This window comes from Monodon monoceros, unplaced genomic scaffold (genome assembly GCF_005190385.1).
Source record: "Monodon monoceros isolate NGI ecotype Baffin Bay Population unplaced genomic scaffold, NGI_Narwhal_1 Super_Scaffold_20, whole genome shotgun sequence".
NCBI lineage: Eukaryota > Metazoa > Chordata > Mammalia > Artiodactyla > Monodontidae > Monodon > Monodon monoceros.
In genome coordinates, this window is record NW_021703777.1 from 126,958,412 (window position 1) to 126,985,274 (window position 26,863).

A 26,863-nucleotide genomic window follows, 5' to 3' on the forward strand; every position below is an offset into this window, starting at 1 on the left:
GAAATGCAAATTACAATAGCAAGGAAACACTATTTTCGATTGTCTAGTTGAAAGACTGTATGTTTAAATACTATCTAATTATTTGATGTGATGTTTTCTACATATTACATTATTACCTATTACAGACAGGTAACATTTTCTCTACAGAAAATAACTGTAATCTGTACAAAGAGCAGAATTGTATTCATGTGTTCAAAGAATGAAAACTTAAGCCATTTAGATCACACAGTTTCTAGGTGGTGGCATCTGTATGCTTTTCATTATCTTACTTGCATCCTTTTGATAATTTCCAGATTTTAAAAATAAATGTTTCTTTTGAATCAAAGTAGCTTATATTAATTGTTATAAAAAATAAGAAGAAAATAACACCTTGAGATGATTAAAGTATAGTTTTCTAAGAAGCAGATGGCAAGGCTAATAGTAATTTATCTTTAGAACTTCATAACCAGCAACTTTCAGTCTATTATACAGAAGTGAATTTTATTTTTAATCTTTGATTCTCTAGATATACGGAAGAAAAAATGACCTTTACTTTTAAGGACATTATTAAACAGTATATTAATTCAATTTTACTGTAGCTCCAATTCTAACACTTCTACTTTGCATGTTTGTTATATGTCCCCTGTTTGTCCTACCACTTTGAAAAACAACCTGACAATCTCTTTTTCTCTTAAGAATATTGTATCATGTTGCAAGTATTGCACAAAACTAAAATATTGCAAATAAGCTCAAACAAAAATCCCACTAAATTTAGAGCTTACTAAACGAAAGTTTTCAGTTGCAGGTGAATCAAACTCAGAACAAATGATCTTAAAGGCAAACAGTAAGAGAATGGGCTTATATAATCAAAACATATGGGTTTAGGCTGGTTTGAGATACAGCAGGGTCCAGCTTAGTTGATGTCACCCATTATCCACCTATTGCTCTCACATTCTGCCATCTTTTAGCTCTGTTTTGTAATATGTAAGTTTGATTCTCCAGCAGGTTCCCTGTAGATGCCCCCGCCCAACACACACACACACACACACACACACACACACACACACACACACACAGGGGTTGCACAGTTTTTATATCCCCTAATCAAAGAAAAGTAGAGGCCCTCTTGCCATTCATTTTATTCTCGCAAATGGAAATCTGAGCCTGCCTGGGAATGTGCCCAGCAAACCAATCACTGTACCCAAGGGCTGACTTGGGTCAAGTAACTCTGTATAAAGTTGTAACCACTTAACTACCAGTCCTACCAGAGTTATAGGAAGGAAGAAATGCCAAAATACAATTATAGTAGGGAGAAATATCATCCTTGAGAAATTTAGTCTTTTACTTATTCTTAGTGGCCAATACTCTAAAACAGGGGTCCCGGCTATTGTAAATAGAGATGCAACGAACATTGTGGTACATGACTCTTTTTGAATTATGGTTTTCTCAGGCTATATGCCCAGTAGTGGGATTGCTGGGTCATATGGTAGTTCTATTTTTAGTTTTTTAAGGAACCTCCATACTGTTTTCTCCATAGTGGCTGCATCAATTTACATTCCCACCAACAGTGCAAGAGGGTTCCCTTTTCTCCACACCCTCTCCAGCATTTATTGTTTGTAGATTTTTTGATGATGGCCATTCTGACCGGTGTGAGGTTAAAAAATAAATTAAAAATAAAAAAATAATACAATACAATACAATAAAACAGGAGTCCCCAACCTCCAGGCCGCAGACTGGTATCGTCTGTGGCCTGTTAGGAACCCGGCCGCACAGCAGGAGGTGAGCGGCGAGTGAGCGAAGCTACACCTGCCGCTCCCCATTGCTCGCAGTACCGCCTGAACCGTCCTCCTCGCCCACACTCTCCATTCGTGGAAAAACTGTCTTCCACAAAACCAGTCCCTGGTGCCAAAATGGTTGGGGACTGCTGCTAAAAGGTCAAAACATGCATGTGACTTCATTTTTAAGACTGCCTTTGTCAAGAAACTTAGACTCTGCCTCTTGGACAGGGAGAAGAGATCAGTAGACACCTTTCTCCTAGCTCATCTTCCCCTTCCTATTGGATAAGCGTGGCAACATGTCCGAGGCACACTTGTCGATTTTGCTGAAGTCACTACTTCATGATTATCCTGGATATTCCAGATGTTCTCTACCTCATTAACACATGTACTTCTCCCTGTTCCTCATCTAAGGACATGAGTTACTAAAGACAGGGACAAATAGTATCTTCTCTGATATATTTTGGTTTGGTGAGAAGAGATCTTGTTGGTAAACTATGGATGGTTTATCACTAGTAGACCTTGTCTGTTGTCTACCATGAAGCATGAAGTTCCCACAAGGTCAGTTAGTAGCTCCCACCTGTGAGATCCCACGCCTAACCACCAAGAGGCACAGAGCTATAACTAAGTTAGTATATTTTGCTCTGTATACTTCACTTAGTGAATTATAATGGAAACTTAACCTAAGTTCTTACTAGTTTAGTGACTACTGTTCAGTGTCCAAAAAGCCCAAGAGATCATCAGTGTATACACAGTGATGCTTCTTGGTAATACTTTAGTTTCTAATCATTTCGTTTATCACATCCTCAGAGTCTGAGACAGTAAAAACAGTAACATAACCGTTCATTTTTAACACATACAGAAAATAATAATCTTATCAGTGGCAGATTCACTGATGATATCCTCTTTCTCTGACGGACAGCTCAATATAGCTCTCCTTCAAGGAACCAACTTTTATCATTTACTGTTCATCTTGAAGTCCTAAAAACACATCCATTAGAATAGAAATTTCCCTTCATAATTCCTTCAGAATTGGGGAATATGTGTTACTAGTATTTAGGGATTAGGGAATTTAAGAAAAATAGAATCTCTGGTGATCTCACATGTCTCCTAGGGCTTATATTTCCATAGTTTTACAAGTTGAATAGATCACTGAATGAATATAATTTGATACAGCTCATGAAAAACTATGCAGGAAAATATATACATCAAGATTTCCAGGTCTGAAAGAAATAAGTGTAAGCAAGAAAACCGGAGCAAGCCAAACTTCTAATCTAATCATAAGGAGGTTTACCATTCTAACTTGGACAGGCAGTATATTTAAAACATATGTCAGTCTTTTTAATTCTATCCAGTAGACAAAAAGTATTTTCTGATAAAGGTCATTAGATGAAGCATATTTTCCTAAGATGGAGCTCTAAAAATATTCTAGTTCATCAGTACAGTTGCTTTACACACCGCTGATTGTTTCGGTTAAGCTACTGGCATTTTAAAATCATTGATTAAACACCCATGGTGTGTTAAACAATTATGAGATATACAACTCTGATCCAGATATATTTAATTGCTGTTAGCAAGCCTTACTTAAAAATAAACATACATTTAAGAAAATACAACACCAATAAAACCAATGAACATATTCTAGAACTAGAATTAAATAACAAATAATTAATACTGAAAATTCAACAGAAACAGGAAAAGGAAAAATCCCTAATCTTGCTGGAATCTTTGTCACTGCCTGTCAAAAACAAAAGTGCGAACGCTTTGATGAGTCCCGTTAGTGCAATGCATGGATCAAAGTGTCAGACTGATCTGATCAAAGCGAACAAAATGAAGTGGTAATGTCATGCACCAGATTTGAAACCTCGGCAATGATGAGAGGTTCTCACAGGATAGAAGAGGGAAGCTTGGATTAGTGCACCTTGTTTGTACTGTGAAGGCATCAAAGTGGCAAATGTGCCTGGATCAAATGGGGCAGAATGCAATGGGTAATGGAACACTCACAGCTCACTAGAATTTAAGCAGAGATGTTGATGATGTGGTGGAGGCCGATGCACACATCCATCTGGCAGCTGGAAAGTAGAAAAGCAAAGCAAAAGGGGAAAAACAGAAACAATTTTCATCACTTGGAAGTTAGTTGGTTATGGCACAACCGAAGGATCAAACAGCATTTTCAATTGCATACGATGTGAACATTAAATCACTGTTTAAATCGGGCAATATGGTAATATTTTTTGTTTGTTTGTTGTTAATTGTGTTTCATGTATTCCTTATTCATTCTCAATAGTTCTAGCCTGCTTGTTAATTTCCAAAGTAGGTTACCTTTGAGCTTTCATACATGTAAATCTTTATTTGCTAGAAATATTTTTGTGTGTGTCTTATCTCCTTGGAGTATATTACATGGGTAAAATTCGTTTTACTGTAAAATTTCACTTACTGTGTTTGCAGGGATTTTGCATTCCTTGGGAATCAATTCCATTTGCAAGTTAAGTCTTAAGGCATCTGTCTAACTCATTTGATTCAATCTCTTTTTTCCCTCATTTAGGAGTTACCGTCCTTGTAATTAACAAATAAGCTTATTACTGGAATACTGAAATATTTAAAATATTCTCTAATATACAGCATGGTGATAATGTTTCAGATAAAAACATAGAAAGGTATTTAATTGTATTAACATTAAAATTAAATTAAATATTATGTCTATCATTATTATGACTAATACTAGTAACTACAGAATGCAACTTCTATGTTTGAAGATGTGTATTAGTTGCTTTACATTTTTTCTTACTCATCCTTACAACAGTTCCATAAGTGAGTATTGCCATAATAGGATAAGGTTTTCTGGTAATATGGAGAAGAAGTAAATATATTTTTTTAAATAGAAGGGAAATCAATAATTGCGACCAAGAGGGCAGAGTTGTGTTGCTTGCTTACAATCCACCGTTTGTTCCTCACCTTTGCTTTGGCTGCCTCTCTACAGGAGGAGTAACCCAGCTGTTCCATTGAGTTTGGATGTGGTCCCGTGACTTGTTTTAGCCAATGGGATATTATCAGACATGACCAGCACAGAGATGTTAAGTGGGGTCATACGGTTTGGCTTTCACTCTTGCCTTTTCACCCTTCACTTTGAGAACAGTATGCTCCAGATAGCCACTGCTCCAAGAGAATGAGCAGATGAAGCAGACAGGAATCAAATGAGAAGCCTCAGTCAAATGAACAAATAAGCTAATCTCTAAACTGAGCCCAACAGAGCCATGACCTACCCACTGAATAACGAGCAACACAAATTGTCTACTAAATATTATGTGTTATTTTGGCAATAGGTCTCTAAAACAGCATTATGCCCATCCGTATGTACTCATAAAGAGGTCACAGGTCAAATAGGCACAATTCATTAATTTAATGCGTTTATTCTTTTAAGCAGAGATCATAGTTGCTACCTAGGTATTATTACTTCCTCCACTATTGTCACCTCTCCTATTTTCCCCAAAAGTGCTTTGCACAGGTTACTAACTTGACAAATCTCTGTAGAATTTATTTAGAGACTGGTTCTCACAAGAGCAACAGGGGGTGGAAAAACCTACTGCCTATACCTCTTGAGTATTGATACAGAGTGACGCTGATTGTACATCTGTTCTCTCAGGTCTTTAGGAAATCTGTGTCTTGTTTTTTTAATCTTATATTTTTTTCCTCTATTATTTCACATTGTTTTTGAAAGCAAATCTTTATAACAAAATTACCAAATAATTGTCTCTATATTGCTTATTTTTTTTATCATTTACAGTGTAGAGTTCAAATGTGGGCAGATGAATAAAGAGGCAGATTTATGTTTTAAATATGCTATTGATGTGTTTCAGTAAGTGAGGAAAATCTCTACTCATGATGAAGATATAGGGTTCTAAAACCTGATCCAAACAATGGTTCAACCCATTGCAACAAATCTCCTTCTTCAGTGATTAAAACTGATATTTGGGGTATATGAAGAAAACCAGAAAAAATTTAAAAATTTTTCCTCAACAATGAGCTGATTAGGGGATTTATAAAAGTTAGACATCTTAGGTATATAAACATTGTAGCATAAAACCAAATAGTGGTAAACACTGAAGTGAGGGAAGAACAAATTCTGTTTATTCTTTTGAATACTGTTTTATATTAACCTTAAGACCGTAAATTACAAGATAAAAATTAATTTTTTAAACTATTAATTCAAATGTCTGCAATACTTGAACTGTATTATAATTTGTTTATTAATAAAAATGATGAAACTTCCTTTAACAAAAAGTGACAATATTAGCATACATAATACTTTAATTGATAAATTTATTAGTGTAAACTATTAAACTCCTCCGAATATGTCTACTGATATTCTGACTTATACATATAACTGCGCCAGGAAGTGCTCATAAAACTTAACCACGCAATAAAGATCAGCAGTTTGTTAAGACTCTTTGAAATAAGAAAACTTATAGTCCATAATATTAGATTATAACATTTATTAATTTAGTCACTCAATTTTGTACTAATTGTCCTGAAGAGCACTGGGCATTTTGTTAGTAAAAAGATAGCTCATGTTGCATAAATTTGGACATACCACAAGTGAAATTATATTCTCAAACCCAAATGACTGAAGTAACATTTAAGATGATATAATAGGATTATATCAATTTATAACTCCCATTCCACAAGATCACAGTTATGTATAGTGTATTTCAATTTTCAAGTGTTTTTTTCTTCATAAGTAATTAAAAATCAGTGTTCAAACCAACTTCAATATTAGACGGTTAGCTCATGATTAAAATTTATAAGAAAGATTTTTAAAAATCCATTACAATAAATTATATTTATTGTAATGTAAAATCTAACACAGTAGATTTATCCTCAAATATAAGTGAGGATTTTAGAGTATATTAAAAAAAGAGTGGAATTTTCTCACTTATACCAGAGTATCTATACACGTGTCCATAAGTACATATCTTACATACTTTAACTTTGTTGCTGTAACTATAACTTTAAATGCAACTATTTCCAATAAAATATACTTTAAAACTCATACATAATAGATAATTAGTAAAATTTGAATGGAACCTGAAATATGTGGGGCTATGTTCATAACGGTTTTTGTTTATGTTAGAAAAGAACCTTGTAATGTTAAAAAAAAAAAGTGTTTACCATGATTCATGATAAGTTAAGGCATGAATTTAGGAAAAAAACTTTTATTTTCCTATTTACATTTTGTTATTTCTTGGCATACACAGGGAATGTTTAAGCCACTATATTTAATTTATTTGAGGTTAATATTTTTTTTCTTAAAACATTGGAATAAACATTTTCTAAAAATATTATTATAGTTGGTTAAAACTACTGAAATTAATGTTATATAATATATAAAATTGATAGTATATATTATTTGATACAAATTATTTCAACAGCAGTCTTAACATGTAGTTTTTAAACTTCCAGAAACATGTAAAAATTGAATAAGGTATACCCTAGTAAATTTCTACATCCATTCCTTCACATATTTATTTATTTCCCTCTCATCAATTTTGTATTGAGTGCCCATAATGAAATGTGTACTTATTAAATGAAAAGAGCATCTATACAAAGCCAGATAGATGCTTTCAATTTGATCATCTGTAAACATGTGAAATGTGAGAGCTCACTCTTTCCTCTAAAGATGAGATAAGTTATATCAAAGGATTTAGCAGAATACAAAACATGTGGTAGGCATCTGCAGGAATTTAGTATTTATTAATCATTATTATTTGTCTCTGCAAAGTCCCACTATTTTCTCTGGCCTAGTGGACTTGCTTTTACAAGTGTACTTTCTGTAGAAAATGGCTTAATATTGGTAGCCCAGATTCCTATGGGAATTTAATTAAACTCATAGGCATTGGGCTTGGTTGAACTAGTCATATGAACACAAATTTTAAAAAAAAGCTACTATGAAATTCAGACAAACATATGTTTGCCATTGAATCTGTTAAAATCCTTAGATATTTGAGGGCAACTTGTCTCAGTCTATTGAAGTAACTGTTGGGATTTATAAGTTTGATGTTTGGAGACGCTGGGCATTCACATCTATCACATTCACTGCCTCAGAGTAACATCGTAAGATAATGTAAGATAATACAGTGTTATATGTCAATTATATCTCAATAAAACTAGAAAATATTAAGAAGTAAAAATGAAAAAAGTAAAAGAAGAAAAAAGGACTCTTGTAAAGCCAGATGTCAAGGGGAATAATAAAGCTTGCTCCGTAATTCAGCTGGCTGTCTCTGATGATACTTTTATTCAACAAATACTTACACCATAGGGAATTACACTTTTGTGTATTATCTACAGCCTTGCTACTTAGAAACCTAAAGTTAGCTTTTCCTTCATTTATGTGTGATTACAAATATAAACCAGGCAGCCATGACCCTAAAAGCAAAAATTAAATCTAGTATTCATCCTCTTTGAAATTTACAGTGAAAATATTTTGGAGAGCACAGAGCTTTCTTTTCTTATTAATCTTTCAAAACTGAGCAGTATCTATGTCTATTAAATGATTTTCATTATACTTCTTTAAAATATCAGTCCTGTATTTTATGCCTATGAGGGTTCAATCACCTGGTCAAGGCAATCATTTTGCTTTATGTCTGTTGTAGTTTATACGTGTGGAAAGCTTCTGGTATTGTTTGTTGAAGTGGCCATTTGTTGGAATGAATGCCAAACTGTTGCTTTTACAGGATCAATTTCCTTTATAATTGCTACTAGCATTTACAGTCATCTCCGAAACTGCACCTAGAAAATTGGCTGATAGATTCGTATGCAGAATAATCAAAAGAGCTACTGGAGATAATGACATTTCTTTATAGGGAATTGCTTGAGAAGATTTTCCCTTTTAGCAAGATGACTACCACATATGGTTAGAAAGTTTAGAAAGGGTTTTCCTTCTCTTTTTGGCCTAAGGCAAAACTATAAGCTCAAATAGGCTCTGTCCCTTGTAAGAAGTTTGCTTTCTTCAGCAATTCTTAGTTTAATGGGCATAACAGAAGAACTGGATTCTATTGTGTAAAACAGCAGGTCAGCATTTACTCAGGTACTGACTGTTCTCGAAAGAAAAAACTAGATTTTCTTGCACGCAACAGTTAAAACACTTTCTTTTACTAAGTGTATTAGTTAGTGTTTTACAAGCCTGATGAGAAGTGACAAGATTAGGATTTTCTCTTTTTCACATGCACTGTCTTCAATTTCTTTTCACACATCCATGTGAGTGCAGTGTGACAGTAAAAAGAAGTCCATGTTCTTTTTACTAAACTGCGTGAACTTAAAACCCTCCCAGCTTTATCTTTTTCTCACATTATTAGCATTGTTTTATAGGCAATTTCTTTGGTTTTTAGGTCTAATTTGATAAAGAAATATGTCAGGAAAGTACAAAAATTAGATAGCTGTGAAATAAAATTCATATTTTGTGGCAAGACAAGAAAAATTTAACTATAAAAATTTTCTCTGCCCTTTGGCCACCTCTCTCCCCACACTGTGCATCGTGTATCTGTATTATGCATCAACCAAACCTCCCTCATTGGCGGAAATACCCGCTCCACCATAAAGAGCAACCTTCTCCTAGCACCAACAAGACAATTCCTTAAGAGATAACGTTCCTTCTTGATCTTGTAAGGGGTCACATGACCCACCACTTTGTACTTACAGATCTGGATTGTGCAAACTGTCTACATCATTTAATGCAGCGGTCCCCAACCTTTCTGGCACTAGGGACCGGTTTCGTGGAGGACAATTTTTCCACGGACGGGGCCGGGTAGTGGTTCAGGAGGTACTGCGAGCGATGGGGAGCAATGGTGAACGGCGGATGAAATTTTGCTCGCTCGCCCGCCGCTTACCTCCTGCTGTGTGTGGTCCGGTCCCTAACAGGCCGCTGACCGGTACCAGTCCACTGCCCGGGTGTTGGGGACCCCTGATTTAATGTACAGCTCTCTGTCTCAAAAACGTATATAACTGTGCCTTGACCTCTAATGGGCAGAACAGTTTTCATAGCTTTCTGAGAGGCTGTTCCCAGGTTATAATCCTCAATTTGGCTCAAATAAAATTTTCCATTTCTTTCTTAGACTGACTAATTTTTTCATCGACACAGAAAACATTAAAATTTTCCTAAGCTGAATATTGGTTAGTGTTCCATCTTAATACTGCCAAACAGAATTTCACTCCCCTCATCTCTTCTTTCCTGTAACTTTCCTGGGCTTATCTCCAGGAAAGATACGATACTATTTTATACTATACTATCTTAACCTCTTCTCATTTTCCCAGGGTGGAATCAGGGTTTTGGATGACGGTAAAACTGATGTTGGTTTGGGGAAAGAGAAGACAGCAATCCAATGCTATAGCCCATTGTTACTGTCAGTTTTCCCCCTGATTTCTGTCGTTTTTGTCCTACAGACACAAAGACACACACACACACACACACACACGTGCACGCACACATGCAAGACCCCAGCTTGCCTTCTACAATGGTGCTATCCAATAAAAATATAATACAAGACACAAATGCAAGTTGCATATCTAATTTCAAAATTTCTACTAGTCACATTAGAAACAATAAAAATAAACAGGAAAGGTTAATTTTAAAAGGTATATTATTTTAAACCAGTAGATCCAAAATATTATCATTTCAGCATGTAATCAATGTACCAATACTATATGATAACTGACATTGCTTTTTCTACCTGAAGTCTTCAAACTCCGGTTTACTTTATGCTTGAATTACTGCAGGGCACAGATGAGGGAAGGGCAGAGCTGGCAGTACTGAGCCAAAGGATGTCTGGAGAACACCTACACTTGGCTCCGCCCATTTTCTGAGTCCAGTTGTCCAGTACAACTATAAATTCTATGAACTACCTGCTACCTATCTGACAAATTATTTTTTATCTTAAAGGTTTTTCTGTTTTGTTTTATTTACAGGTGTTTTGCCACCAGGAACCCTGATTGATATGAACTCCTATCTCTTTCAAGGGCTCCTTTTTCTCTACATACATTTAAACCATCCTTAATAAGCAAAACCATTATTAGTTTGTTATAAATAAACTGGAATCAGCCATGCTTATCAAATTAACAGCCTAATTAACTAGATATAATGCCACACGTATAATATATGGATTGAGCTGAAATGGAATGTTAAGGCTCTATTTTTAACCTTACTCTTCATTTCCCTCCTAAGCAGATTTCTTTTGATACTACCACATAAGTATTGCTCCTTTCCAGTGTCTTCTCTCTTTTATACTTACTTCAACTTAACTTTCACGTGCATGATGGCAAAAAAAGCACACTTAATTTCCCTTTTCCAACACATTCTTTACGTGATATTGGGTATTTATCTGAAAAGTAAAAAGGTGATTCTGATATACCTTGTCTACAATACTTCAAAGCCAATATCCTCCTGGCCTCTATACAATAGGATAATATCCAAATTCCTTAGATTGACTTTTAAGGGGTATCAATATTGGACCTCTTACCTTTATATACAGAATCATTTCTAGATGACCATTGTCTCCAAAATGAGTCATATGATCTTTTGTGACACATTTTTGTCACAGAACAAGACACATGCTTCCCACTGTTACCACTGAGTTAAACACTGTTTACAAACTTCTATCATATTTTACTGTAGCATTATAGTATTCATTTTATTGTATTACAATTCTTTGCACATTTTTATGTCTTCCCCCTGTATACTCTAAAATTTCTGGAGAATGCTCAATAAATAGTTATTAGATAAATTGAAAGATAAATAAGCAAGAAAATGTAAGCAAGAAGATGGGTCTAATAAAGATGTATATAAGTGTTTTAAACTTAATTGTAATTGTTAACATAATTGCTCTACTCTGTGGTATTTGTTGGAGAAAAAACATTTGCACTTTGAATTGGACCTGAATCTGAATAATTGTTCTACCACTTAGGAGTCCTGAGACTTCAGGGAATTTCCATGACCTATCAGAGGCTGAATCCTTTCACCTCTATAATGGAGCTAATAATACCTATTATAGACACTGTATAGATTAAAGGAGTTATAACAAAATAAATATACAAACTGCTCAATGTAGCACCCAACTTTTAGTAAGCATTCATTCAATTTCACTCATTATTTATTATAATATTTGTTGAAAATATTTAATATTTTGATTGCTTGATAAATCTTATTAAGCCTACTAAGTACAAAGCAATATTGTTATCCCTTTTCTACAAATTCTAACCTAGTTAGAAAAAATTTTTAAATCACAAGAGGTTAGCTATCCCTTACTGATAATGCATTTATGTGTGAATGTGTTGTGTGTGTGTGTGTGTGTGTGTGTGTGTGTAGAGATGGAGAGCAAAACTATTTTTATTTCCCAAAGTTAATGAAGTTATATAAATATGAATTCTAAAACCAATGACCTCTTGCTTCAGCATCATAAGTTTTGTGAAACAGGGAACCATTCACTAAATTTGTATTTCCTTTGTATTATCTTTGACTGGAAACAATAAGGCTCAATTTACTCAGTTGTAACAAATTTGCTATTTAGGTCTTTTTGATAATTCTTTCCACTTGGGCATCTGATATTCTTGTTGAAAATTTTTCTTGAGATATATATATATATATATATACACATATATATATGTATACATACATATCTTGGTGTATATATATATATATATATATATATATATCTTGATAGATATACATATATATGTACGTTTCTTTGTCTAATGTAAAGGAACCCACATTCCTATCTCAGTATTCAGTGCTGCTACCTTTTGTTTACTCAAATGAGTAAGTGTTAGGAGTGCATCTCCAGAAGCACCTATTTGAATAAGGAATAAAAACCAATCATTACAGGACCTTTGGTCTTAATGATATTTTCTAGAACAATGAGAATCACACTATATCTCCTGGATTTAGATGAATTTTTAAAATTTTGTGTGGATATATATTCATTTAGATGCCAATTTGTGATGAGCAGGAGAGCCTAATCACTTATTTCCTTTCATAATTTCCAAACATCTTTAATACATTTCTCTAAATTTTTAATGTCCTTAAAGAATACAAACAAAAAAAAAGGTGCTGTTTAATATTCTAATAAGATATTTCTCTGGTGGGGCAAAGAGCTATTGTCCTGACTGACGTCTTTTAATTCATTAAGATTTCAGCCATTTTGAGTATATGTTGTCTATTATTCAAACATGAACGAATCTGCAATAATTCTTCTGGTTAACAAATTTAGTACTAAGATCACTCTGAATTGTTATTATACATTATCTTGGATTCTCCATGACATCTGATATAGGAAGTACTCAGAAGTTTAAATTTGATCCCACATTTGATTTCCTTAAAGATATTTTGAAACACATGGCTTCAAAACAGGATAAATTATACCTCTTATTTTCATTATACAAAATGATACATGAGAAGAGGTTAAACATGTTTAATTTTAAAAATAGGGAACACATTTGTAATTTAATGATAAATTATACCTGATGTTAAGGAGTAAATTATTTCAAAGCATCCATTCATTATAGATGTTATTTATATTTCAATATTATTATTTTATATCTCTAATTCTTATTAAATTTTATAAAATTCATTGATTTTAATGTCATTTCAAAAACTAGTCCCTATGACTTGACATTGCTGGGAAGTAGTATCATCAAATTAACCATATGCAGTTGCCAGGTATTGACATTTTGACTGAAAGCAGCCCCTTTTATGACAGTACTACTGGGACTCATGAAAAACAAGAGCCTGAGTTCATTTAGTTGAGGGATATTCTGTAGTAGGATGAGAGATGAAAAGAAATTCCATTACGTTCATGGACTTCTGAACATGTTTGACATAAGATAATTGCATTTCTTGAAATAGTCACTTCAATTTTATCCATTACCTATAAAACCAAAGTCTATTGCTTTTAGCATTTTGTCATATAGTAAACTTATAGAGTTGACCTTGAAATTGCAGAAATATAATAACTATATGTATAAAAACTCAGTTTTTGAGGAATATTTTAAGGACTCACATTGATACTATTTTTCTTAATATGACTCTATTGCACACTAAAAAAACAGGAGTAACACCATAAGATTCAGAATTATATTTGCAGTCAAAGAAATGTACAAAGATTATTTGGGTTAATTAATAAACAAACATCGATCTAATATCTTCTAGCCTGAAACATGAAGGCCTTTAAATCAAACTTTCTTGGGCCAATATTTCTTTCTTCAGTGTTTACAAATTAAACACAGTTAAAGCCCATTTACTCATTGAGCAAATATTTATCGACCAATCAAAAGTGCTTGATGCTGGGGATACAACAGCAAGCAAACACAGACTCTTTTTTTTTCCCAGTAATGATTACTTCCAATGCCAAAAACTTGTATCAAATAAATAATCACTCAAATAATAATATGTTCACAAACAGAATTCATACTAGGATATAAATTATGGTGCTATAAAAGTATAAAACAGAGAAATATGACCTAAGCTTGCCCTGAGAAATCACTCCTACACTGAAATATAAAATGTATGTGTGCTAACTAGGTGAGCGGGGTAAGGAACAAAACAAACACAAGGACAGCACATGAAAAGCACCTGTATTTGGAGAGACCAGTTGGGATGGCATACCATTTACAAAGTAGATAGCAGTGGGAGATACAGCTGGAGAAAAAGGCAGAAATTAGAACATGCAATAGTGAATATACCACGTTAAAGACTGCACATTGTATCCAAAGAGAAACGCGAAGCTATTGAAAGTTTTGCCTGTTTTTTAAAAATTTAAATAGTGGGGATTTGACACGGTCAATTTGAATTTTGAAAACATCATTTTGGCTGAAGCACAGAGAAGTACTGGAAACGAACGTAAGAGGAGATCCATCATTTTCCTGTCTTTCATGGATTTATCTACTTATCATCTGTATGCCTGTTTTCCTAGAACTCTTTCTTCTTAATGTTCTAGAAATGAAATATAGCACTGATGTAATATTTATCTTTGTATAATCTAGTGATTCTAGACATGGGGAGAGTACATATGAATCTGTCTGTTATCTTACTGCCAGTATATAAGGAGAGGGGAGATAGATCTGGGTACATTTTCCGGAGTTCGTAGGTTGATGATATTGATCCCAAGTTGCCAAAGTCTATAGAAACTGTAGGTGGTTACCAGATGCCTAAGTGTGCAATTACTTCAGAGTTGAGAGTGAAGGTCATTATTGGCAGGTTTTCTTGTCCAACATACTCACCTAATTACAGTATGGGTTGTCACGAGAGATGTATTATTGTGTTGAAAAATCACAAGCGCTAAACCTTTTCAAATATTTCTCATAATATATTCATATAACTGGGCTTTTGTCACCACACTGCCTGACCCTCTTCCCAAGTACTGGAACTTTCATTCTGTCAAGCCAGACTTTGCCCATTTTACATTCTTCCAATGATACCAAAAAGACCAAAACTACTAAGGAGATGATATATCACACTGGAAAATTAACTTTAGCTTCCTAAATGTCATCAAGACAAATAAATACTCCTTCATTTCCTCTAAAAAATAAAATTTTGTCAGTATATTCTATTTGATAACTGAATCATATGTGTGTGCATGTATGTGTGTTTTCTCTAACCATATATTTATTTTGTTTGAAAGTTAATATTCATTAATGTAAATAGGAATAGAAGTAATTATTACATATAACTGAAATCATAAGAAGATTGAGGAGAAAAATCTCAATAAATCTCTTCAGTCTCTTCAATAAATTATTTTGAGAAAACTGGATAGGCAAAGAAAAGATTGAAACTGGACCACCACCTTACACCATACACAATATTAACTCAAAAAGATAAGAGACTTGAACGTAAGACCTGAAATCATAAAACTCCTAGAAGAAAACATAGGCAATAAGCTCCTGACAATAATTTTTTGAATCTGACACCAAAAGCAAAAGTAACAAGAGCAAAAATAAACAAGTGGGACTATCTCAAACTAAAAAGCTTCTTCTCAGCAAAAGAAACGATCAACAAAATGAAAAGGCAACCTACTAAATAGGAGAAAATATTTGCAAATCATATGTCTGATAATGAGCTAATATCCAAAATATAAGGAACTCATACAATTCAATAGCAAAAAGCCCAAACAATCTGATTGAAAAATGGGCAGAAGATCTGAATAGGTATTTTTCAAAGAAGACATAAAAATGGTCAGCAGGTACGTGACAAGATGCTCTACATCATTAGTCAACAGGAAAATGCAAATAGAAACCACAGTGAGATATCACCTCATCCCTGTTAGAATGGCTATTCTCAAAAAAACAAGAAATAATAAGTGTTGGCAAGGATGTGGAGAAAAGGAAACCTTCATGCATTGTTGGAGGGAGTGTAAATTGATACAGCCACTATGGAAAACAGTATGGTGGTTCCTCAAAAAATTAAAACTAGAACTATCATATTATCCAGCAATTCTACTTCTGGGTATTTACCTACAGAAAACAAAAACACTAACGCAAAAAGATATATGCATTCTCATGTTCATGGCAACATTATTTACAATAGCCAAGATATGGAAACAACCTAAGTGTCCATCAGTGGATGAGTGGATATATTGCAATATAGATAGATAGATATCAATCTATATATATCTGTCTCCATATAATGGAATATTATTCAGCCATAAAAAAGAATGAAATCTTGCCATCTGTAACAGCAATGGATGGACCTCAAGAGCATTATTAAAAGTGAAATAAGTCAGGAAGAGAAAGACAAATACCATATAATTTTTCCTTCATGTGGAATCTACAAATGAATGAATGAATGAATGAATAAATAAATAAATAAATAAAACTAAGCTCACAGATACAGAGAAGAGATCATTGGTGGTTGCTAGAGGTGAGGGGTGGAGGGTGGGAGAAATGGGTAACTGCTTTTGGTTGTGTTTTTAGCTTAAATAAATTGATTTTTTAAATATGGTTATATTAACATTTAAAAGAGCAATCTGAATAACTTTGATAGAAGGTCAGTAAAAAAAAATTGGTATAGCACAGTTAATGAGGTAGGAAAAAGACTAGGAGTCATTGTCAAAGAACACAAAGAAATACATTTTCATGAAAAGAGATTATTTTATGTAATTGTATACTAAGTCATGGAGAGTGGAAAGACTGAGAGAGGAGGGGGAGGGAGAGAGAGAGAGAGAGATAGAGAGAGAGAGAAAGGGAGAGAGAGAATGCAATTTTATTTAATGTTTCTGTTTTAGAAAATAGACATTTGATCCATCCATAAGAGTGGGCTTTGGTCCTTCCAGATAACGCAAGGAGGGAATGAAATCATTTCAACAGCTCTCTGGGAGGGCAGACCATCCATTGTATTTCAATAGACAAAAACTTTTTTTTTTTTTTTTCAGTAGGATAAAGAGTTCCTGTGTTCTTAGGGACTGGTGCTCATTCTTTCATTTAGAACCACTATCTTGCAGCAGGCTACATCTTAGATTTTGGATCTAAAATGAGCTAAAAATGGACAAAGTCCCTGTTTTTATGAAACTTAGAGAATACTAATTGCAGAAGCAGGTATAAAATTGCTACTGTGGTAAGTTCCATAAAAAGAAGTTATAACAGATAAAATGAGAAAATCTTCTCTTATGAGAAAGTTAAAGTATTGATAAGAAGGTATAGATTGAGCTATGAAAAGTAAGAAAGATCAGATGATTCAAATCTAAGTCACAGTATATACAAATGCCCTTGAGGAGGAGAAAGGATTGTGACCACATGGAGTAGTGTTCCTGGACTGAAAGATTTAAACTGAGTGTCAAATGATATTAGGCTAAGAAGAGGGTAGGGAGAAAAAGTAATTTCATATAAACCCTATGGTAGCTAAGTCTTTCTTATCATCTCTTTCAAATGAGTAATCAGGCTTCAATGTATGAATGAACACAATTAAATGAAAAACTCTTGAGTGAGGGTATCGGTAGGGGATTGTAATAGGGAAGAAGAAGAAGGGGTAGATGGGAAAGGCCTTATAACTGAGGTATGGCTGCTGGGGCCCATATTTAGCAGTTCTTGCCTATAGAGTGCCAGATCTAGTGGCCTGGAAGAAAGACTCCTTGAGGACCACCATTTCAAGTGACTGGCCTGCAACTCACCCACAGAACCCAGCATAGAAGTCCTCACACAATTTATTATGGCAGTTTCTCTGTGGGATCAAAAAAATTAATAATTATAATAATAATTAATAATAATAACAATACAACTTTGCCTCAGTACGTTGCAACCAAATTTCCTTTTAATTTTGGATATGATTAACAAGGTGGGATTTCACGTCCGAGCATTCCTTGCCACTTAATGACATTATGAGGAAACCTTCCCCTCTATACCCAAGTTACTCATAATCATTAACATAAGGTAAGGAGAAACTCTTGTATCTGGAATTTGAGGCTAAATTAAAGCATATTAAAAGGCCCAAATCAGGGACAGTGAGGAGAGACAATTATTTTAAGATAATATTAGATACTGCTTATGTAGTGTGTATTCTGCGTCACACACTGTGATAAAGCCTGTACATACTCTAATCGTATTCTCACAATAGCTTTATTTAGATTCATACCACTACCATCTTCAGGATGTTAGAGCTTACAAATTTGATCAAGATCACTTAGGTATGTGTGTTTTGAAAATCCACATCTTTGTTTATACTCATCAACAGTGCTGAGTGATGGAGGTAGGTTGAGCTACACGATGTCTGAAAAGACGTCATCAAATTTGACATTTGGATGCCTTGGTGAGGCTGATATTCATACAGTGGTAGGAGAGGAAGTCAGGTACAGAGGGAGGAAGAGGAAAAGAAAGGTGAGAACGTAGAAAGTAGATGCTTGGCTTATTCATAAGAAAACTCACAGCAAGGAAAATTGTAGAAATTGAGGCCAAGACAAAGGAAATTATTTTATCCTGAAGAAATTGAGTATTACATTTTAGGAAGAAGGAAAAGAAGTAATAACAAGAAATAAGTTGAAGAATACAGAGATGGAAGATGTAACTAATGTCAGACTGTTTCACAGATGACAGGCAGTGATGCAATGGACAATGTGTAGGTGTAGGGACTTGCCTTAGAAAGGAGAACAGGTAGCTCTTCCTTTAAGGCAGAAGGGAGTACAGTAAGACCAGCTGAAAACAAACACCAAAACAAAGAAGTGCAAAAGCTCTTATTTTCCTTCAGAACAACATAAACATTGCTTATTCTGGAATCCAAGCCCTCCATTAATTGGTACTAAATTGTCCTTCCTTCTCATCGTTTCACAAACCAATCCTTTATACAGGCTAAATCACTATATTCATTGCCATTGTCATCTGAATACAACTCCTGTTTTCCCACTTCAATGCCTCATTTAAGTGACCCTCCTAGCACAGATGTCTCTCCCTCCCCACCGCAGCCACTCTTATCGCGTGTGTCCAGTGCAAATCAGCCTCCTCTGTGAAACCTTCCTTAAAAGCACATTTTAAAATTATCAGTCATTCCTTCTTAGAAGGGATCGCATGTACAGAATATTAATCATTTGTCTTAATACTTTTGGATATTCTTTATTGTATTCTGTGGAGTTAGATATTGATTATCTATTTATCTATCTATATATCTATTTATGGTTCACGATTAATGCATAATGTATGGTTTCACCTGGAATATTTCACTGATAAATTTAAATGATGAATTTTTTTACAAATAAATTTTTACTTTTATTTCAAAACTAAGTGTATAAATGCTTAATTTTAGTTTTTAATATTGATATTATAAAAGCATAGGAAATCTGGAATTATATTTAAAGTAATTACAAGCCTTGAGAAATGCTGACACACAATCTCTACAATCTACTGACCACTGACTATTAGCACAAGATTCTTCTTTTACATTCTCCACATAAACATGAAAAACAGCTGTACATCATTGAAAATATAGAAGAAAACTCTTCCTTGCATAAAAACTGAACAGTATGTGCATTAAATATAAAACTATAATTTATGGAATTTGTAAGTTGCTGTAAGGATCAATTGAATTTAGATTCAAAGCAAGCAAAAATCTGAACAGGTATATGAATAGTACTTTTTGTAAAGCAAAATATGGTTTTCTGAGGAAAACCCCAAATATTTAGATATACAATAGTTTTAAGAATCAATAGAACTGCAGCTTTGTTCAGTTATATCTAATTGAGCAAACATTTTAGTATAAGACATTGTGTGAAGCACTGTGCCTATAATCATAAATAAAGCTCAGAAAGATTTCCTTCAGGAATTATCTTAGGTTGGTACTTAATAGTTTCGTTAACACATTCATTTATATTCTCTTAGACTAAAAATACAAACTCATTTTACATATGAATAAGTAGCATGAGAACATATGATAATAGCATAAAGATAATGATACTTTTGAAAATTTTCTATGTGCCAGGCACTGGGGCAAACACTTTATATCATTTATCATCTTTGATCCTCACAAGTACACCATAAGGCTTTAGCTACTTTGGATACTCATCCTTTAACTTTTAGGAGAGTAAAAATTAGGAAACAAATTATTTGTATACTGTCACACAGCTAGAAAGTGAATTGGAATCTAGGCATTTCCAATTAAGAGACAAAGAAAATAAGAATTTTCACATAAAAAGCAAGCCCATACGAATAAACAATAATTTTTATATAAGTCCTGACCTGGAGTTACAGTTATTAGAAAGTCTGTGGATAGTAAAAGGAATTATTTTTATCAATAATAAGAATCATCTTTCTCTCCACTACACATTTTTTTAATGTTTTAACCTAAACGCTAGATAAGACTTTAACACTACAGTATGCAAATTTAAGAATGAACATATATAATGATATAAAATGGTATATGCAGGAATTTTTTTGACATAGAATTCAAGTTCTTCGTCTTTAAGAAACTGGTAAGACTCTGAAAATCAGTATTCTAAGTGAAAATGTCTCTATACTGGTCTGCTCTGAATTTTCCTATAATCTTACATTTCAAGTGCTGTACAAATTTTGTATTTTGTGCTGCTCTTCATTCACAATATATGAACTGAATTTGACTACATCCTCTGCTCATGTTCCTTTCATTTTTTTGCAATAGGCTTTTTAGTCTTTGCAAGTATATGAAATGCTGAAATTTCAATCTTAATCATTCTTCATCTGGAAGGTTGCTATCATCAAACACTAAAAATACTGTTTGACTGTTTTACTTATTATCCAACAGTAATCTCCTTCTGATTGCTTTGCCCTTCATCTTTGTTTTCTTTGTATATCTATCAACATCTGTCATGTTAGATTCCCCAACAGTCAAACTAAGTTCAGGATACTAGCAAAGCCAGAGAGTATGCTGACACACACACACACACACACACACACACACACACACACACACACTCTCTCTCTCACACACACTCATATATATATGCATTTTTTCTAAGTAAATTATATATCAAGTGCCCACATAATCAGGAAATACAGATAATATTTAAATTTTTTACAGTTTATATTATAATTCCCAATGATATTGTGTACAGTAGTCTATATTTTCAGACTTTATGAAATCTCTCTATCCACACACATGCACACAGACATTCACACACACACACAAGCATAGATGTTATTGTCTTGGGATAAGTCAGAACACTCTTGAACCTTCCTAGATTTATTTAATAACTTATTTTATTTTGAATTATACATGAAGATGTTGCATAATACTTCAGTGTAAGAAAATCATTGTTTCAGTTTGAACCTGAAAATAAATCCACCTTTGATCAATAAAAATGAGAGCCATGCTAGTTTCCACATAACTCTGTAAGACATATACCCCATTTAAACACTGTACACCCAACAAAATATTAGATGTGGAAGCACTGGGAGCACAGGAAAGAATAGACCTTTAAGAAAAAGGGCTATGAAATCCTTCAGATAAGAGGTGACATTTAAGTTGGATTTTGAAAGTTGGGTAATACATGGGCAAGCCTGAAAGAGAAGCATTTTAGATAGAATTAATATGGAGAGAAATATGGTGTCAAAGTCTAAGGCAGTGGCCTATTTTGCAGTCTATCCTCTCTTCGAACAGTATTTGTAAAATATCTTCACAAAGCTAACTCCTACTTGTCAGTCAATTCTCAGCTTAAATATTACCTTACATCCCAACCAGACAGTATCTCCTCACAGACTGAGAAAATCTTTATCTCAGCACCCACTGTTACTCATTTTCTTCTTACATAGACCACTACTGATTCTAGATAAGATGGCTGGGAAATACTTCTAGAAAAAGTGACATTTAGGCAGGGACCAAAATGAGGTGAGTTGATAAGCCACATAAGGCTACTGGAGAGGAATGATCCATCAGAGGAAGCAGAGAAGGCAAAACACATATTAGCTTGGTTTGCTCATGAGCTATAAGGAAGCCAACCTGGCTCATGTGGCAGAGTGAATGAGGTAGAAAGAGCTAGGACATGAGGTCAGAGTTGGATAATGAAGGGTTTTATAAAGCATGAAAAGTAATTTTGATTATAGTCTGAATATGATGAAAGGCCATTGAGGGGGTTTTAGTAAAAAGAAAAACAAACTTCATGTACATTTAAAAAAATCTGATTTGGAGAAAAAGGTCTCTAAGGTTGGCAACAGAGTTCAGCTCAGCATACAAAAGAAGAACAACATCTACTATACAGTCACAAAGTCTGGGTAACAATAAAGAGAGTCTTGGTAAATTTATTCCCCCAAATGTTCTAGTCGTTCTTGTTCATCCGTCAAACAGACTGATATCTTGGATGCAGCAGGAAACAGGATGACCAATGAGTAGACTATCATAGTAATCTAGGTGAGATGTCATGAAATCTTGGTCTTGTCAGCTCAGTGAGTGAAGAAACTCTTAGTGGCCCTAAGAAAGATATGATGAGAAGTCTTTCCAGGGGAATGAATATATCATACTATCACTGGTATTTTTAGTCCTAAAGCCCTAATCTCTTAAACTTGGTGATATGGATTGGGTGAAACTTGAGAGCTATATTACTTCAGAGTAAATGAGATCTAAACAAAGTGATAGTTGCCTGCATCATCGTTTATCTATTACTGAGTATGTACCTGGTTCCACTTTAGATATTTATGGGAATTTCCACCTTATTAGGCCAATGACAGATCATCAGAAAAATCCCTATATTAGACCAAAAGGTGCCTTCACACTCACAAATACAATATATTGACAATACCGCTTGATTTTCATTAGAAGCAGCTGCAATTAGTAGATGTGACGAATGTGTATTATTCCTAGAAAATCATACCAATACCTTTGTAGCCTTCCCAGAAATGAGCCTAGATACAACACCAGGATATAAGATGTAATTTTTCCATTTTATTATTAAATAATTCTATATGTTTATAAATTTGTTTGGCTTACTTCCTATGTTACCATAGGAGAATACTGAGAAACCTGTCATTGGAGTCCCAATAAATGTAAGAAAGATGTAACTGGATGTAATCAGGAGCCCACAGTTTCTTCCACAGAAACATGGTATCTAAAGTCTCTTGGTATCTTGAAACTTCAATCATGTCATTATTTTAAGAAATCAAAATAAGGTTTGGGAGAAGAAATAAATTCCATAAAAATAGTAAAAGGTTTTAAGACACTTCTCTTAGTAACTGATAGACCAAGGAAACATGAAATTCAAGCAGAGATATCAAAGATTTGAACTACATATATAACAAGATTGACTTAATTAAAACATATGTAGAATATATACTCCCAAACTACAGAACTCATATTTTATCCAAGTGCACATAAAATACTTAGCAAGTTGACAGTATGCTGGACCATAAAGCAATTCTCAACCAATTTCAAAGGATGAAATAATAGACAGTATGATCTGTGATCACAGAAGAATGAAACAGAAAGTCAATCACAGAAAGATCATCAGAAAATCCCAAAGTGTTTACAAATTAAGCAATATATTCTAAGAAACCAATGAGCTAAAGAAGAAACCACAATTGGAATCAGGAGATTTGGATTATGGAAATACAAAATAACAAAACTTATTAAGACACAGCTAAAACAGTGCTTAGGGAGAAAACAAGTCACAAATGCAAATCCTGCAAAAATTAAAAAGAAGGTAGTAGATCTTATGGGTCCCCTTCAAAATTACTGGGTATCCTAGTAACTGTGAATGTGGCCTTATTTCGAAATAGTGGCTTTGCAGATGGAATCAAGTTAAGAAGAGGTCATAGCAGATTACGGTGAGCCCTAATGCAATATGACTGGTGGTCTTATAAGGAGGAGACTGGAAGACACGGATGAGACACAAAGAGGAAGACCATGTGACAATGGGGACAGATTGGAGTGATGCAGCTATAAGCCAATAAATTCCAAGGATTTCTAGCAACTACTAGAAGGTAAGAAGAGGCAAAGAAGAGTTCTACATCAAGGGAGCAGGGTCCTGCCGACAACTTGATTTTGGACCTGACATCTTCAGAACCGTGAGAGAAATAATTTCTGTGGTTTTCTGCCAATATAAAGGTCAAATTTAATGTTTTTAAGACCTCTCAAAATTAACCAAAGATTTTCAACCGTCTACTGTAATGAGCTTTTTTTCTTTTAACATCTTTATTGGAGAATAATTGCTTTACGATGGTGTGTTACTTTCTGCTGTATAACAAAGTGAATCAGCTATACGTATACATATATCCCCATTACCCTCTGTCTTGTACCTCCCTCCCACACTCCATCCCACCCCTCCAGGTGGACACAAAGCACGAGCTGATCTCACTGTGCTATACGGCTGCTTCCCACTAGCTATCTATTTTACATTTTGTAGTGTATATATGTCAATGCCACTCTGTCACTTCATCTCAACTTACCCTTCCCCTCCCCAGTTCCTGAAGTCCATTCTCTACATCTGCGTCTTTATTCCTGTCCTGCCCCTAGGTTCTTCAGAACAGTTTTGTTTGTTTGTTTTTTTTTTAGATTCCATATATATGTGTTAGCATACGGTATTTGTTTTCCTCTTTCTGACTTACTTCACTCTGTGTGCCAGGCTCTAGGTCCACTACACTACAAATAACTCAATTTCATTTCTTTTAATGGCTGAGTAATATTCCATTGTATATATGTGCCACATCTTTTTTATCCATTCATCTCTTGATGGACACTTAGGTTGCTTCCATGTCCTGGCTATTGTAAATAGAGATGCAGTGAACATTGTGGTACATGACTCTTTTTGAATTATGGTTTTCTCAGGGTATATGCCCAGTAATGACATTGCTAGGTTGTACGGTATTTCTATTTTTCGTTTTTCTTTTTTATGGTAGTTCTATTTTTAGTTTTTTACGGAACCTTCATATTAATCTCCATAGTGGCTGTATCGATTTACATTCCCACAAACAGTGCAGGAGGATTCCCTTTTCTCCACACCCTTTCCAGCATTTATTGTTTGTAGATTTTTTGATGATGGCCATTCTGACAGGTGTGAGGTGATATCTCATGGTAGTTTTGCTGTGCACTTCTCTAATTATTAGTGATGTTGAGCATCCTTTCATATGCTTGCTGGCAATCTGTATATCTTCTTTGGAGAAATGTCTAATTCTGCCCATTTTTGGATTGAGTTGTCTGTTTTATTAGTATTGAGCTACATGAGCTGTTTGTATATTTTGGAGATTAATCCTTCATCAGTTTCTTTGTTTGAAAATATTTTCTCCCATTCTGAGGGTTGTGTTTTTGTCTTGTTTATGGTTGCCTTTGCTGTGCAAAGGCTTTAAAGTTTCATTAGTTCTCATTTGTTTATTATTGTTTTTCTTTCCATTTCTCTAGGAGGTGGGACAAAAAGGATCTTGCTGTGATTTATGTCATATAGTCTTCTGCCTATGTTTTCCTCTAAGAGTTTGATAGTGTCTGGCCTTACATTTAGGTCTTCAATCCATTTTGTGTTTATTTTTCTGTATGGTGTTAGGGAGTGTTCTAATTTCATTCTTTTACATGTAGCTGTCCAGTTTTCCCAGCACCACTTATTGAAGAGGCTCTCTCTTCTGCATTGTACATTCCTGCCTCCTTTATCAAAGATAAGGTGACCATATGTGTGTGGGTTTATCTCTGGGCTTTCTATCCTGTTCTATTGATCTATATTTCTGTTTTTGTGCCAGTACCATACTGTCTTGATTACTGTAGCTTTGTAGTATAGTCTGAAGTTGGGGAGCCTGATTCTTCCAGCTCCAATTTTCTTTCTCAAGATTGCTTTGGCTATTCGGGGCTTTTGTGTTTCCATACAAATTGTGAAATTTTTTGTTCTAATTCTGTGAAAAATGCCATTGGTAGTTTTATAGGGATTGCATTGAATCTGTAGATTGCTTTGGGTAGTAGAGTCATTTTCCCAATGTTGATTCTTCCAATCCAAGAACAAGGTATATCTCTCGATCTGTTCATACCATCTTTAATTTCTTTCATCAGTGTCTTATAGTTTTCTGCATACAGTTCTTTTGTCTCCTTAGGTAGGAGACAATTCCTACCTAAAATTCCTGGGTATTTTATTCTTTTTGTTGCAGTGGTAAATGGGAGTGTTTCCTTAATCTCTCTTTCAGATTTTTCATCATTAGTGTATAGGAATGCAAGAGATTTCTGTGCATTAATTTTGTATCCTGCTACTTTATCAAATTCATTGATTAGCTCTAGTAGTTTTCTGGTAGTATCTTTAGGGTTCTTTAAGTATAGTGTCATGTCATCTACAAACAGTGACAGTTTTACTTCTTCTTTTCTGATTTGGATTCCTTTTATTTCTTTTTCTTCTCTAATTGCTGTGGCTAAAACTTCCAAAACTATGTGAATAATATTGGTGAGAGTGGGCCACCTTGTCTTATTCCTGATCTTAGTGGAAATGGTTTTAGTTTTTCACCATTGAGAGCAATGTTGGCTGTGGGTTTATCGTATATGGCCTTTATTATGTTGAGGTAAGTTCCTTCTATGCTTACTTTCCAGAAGGTTTTTATCATAAATGGGTGTTGAATTCTGTTGAAAGTTTTTCTGCATCTATTGAGATGATCATATGCTTTTTACCCTTCAATTTGTTAATATGGTGTATCACATTGATTTATTTGCATACATTGAAGAA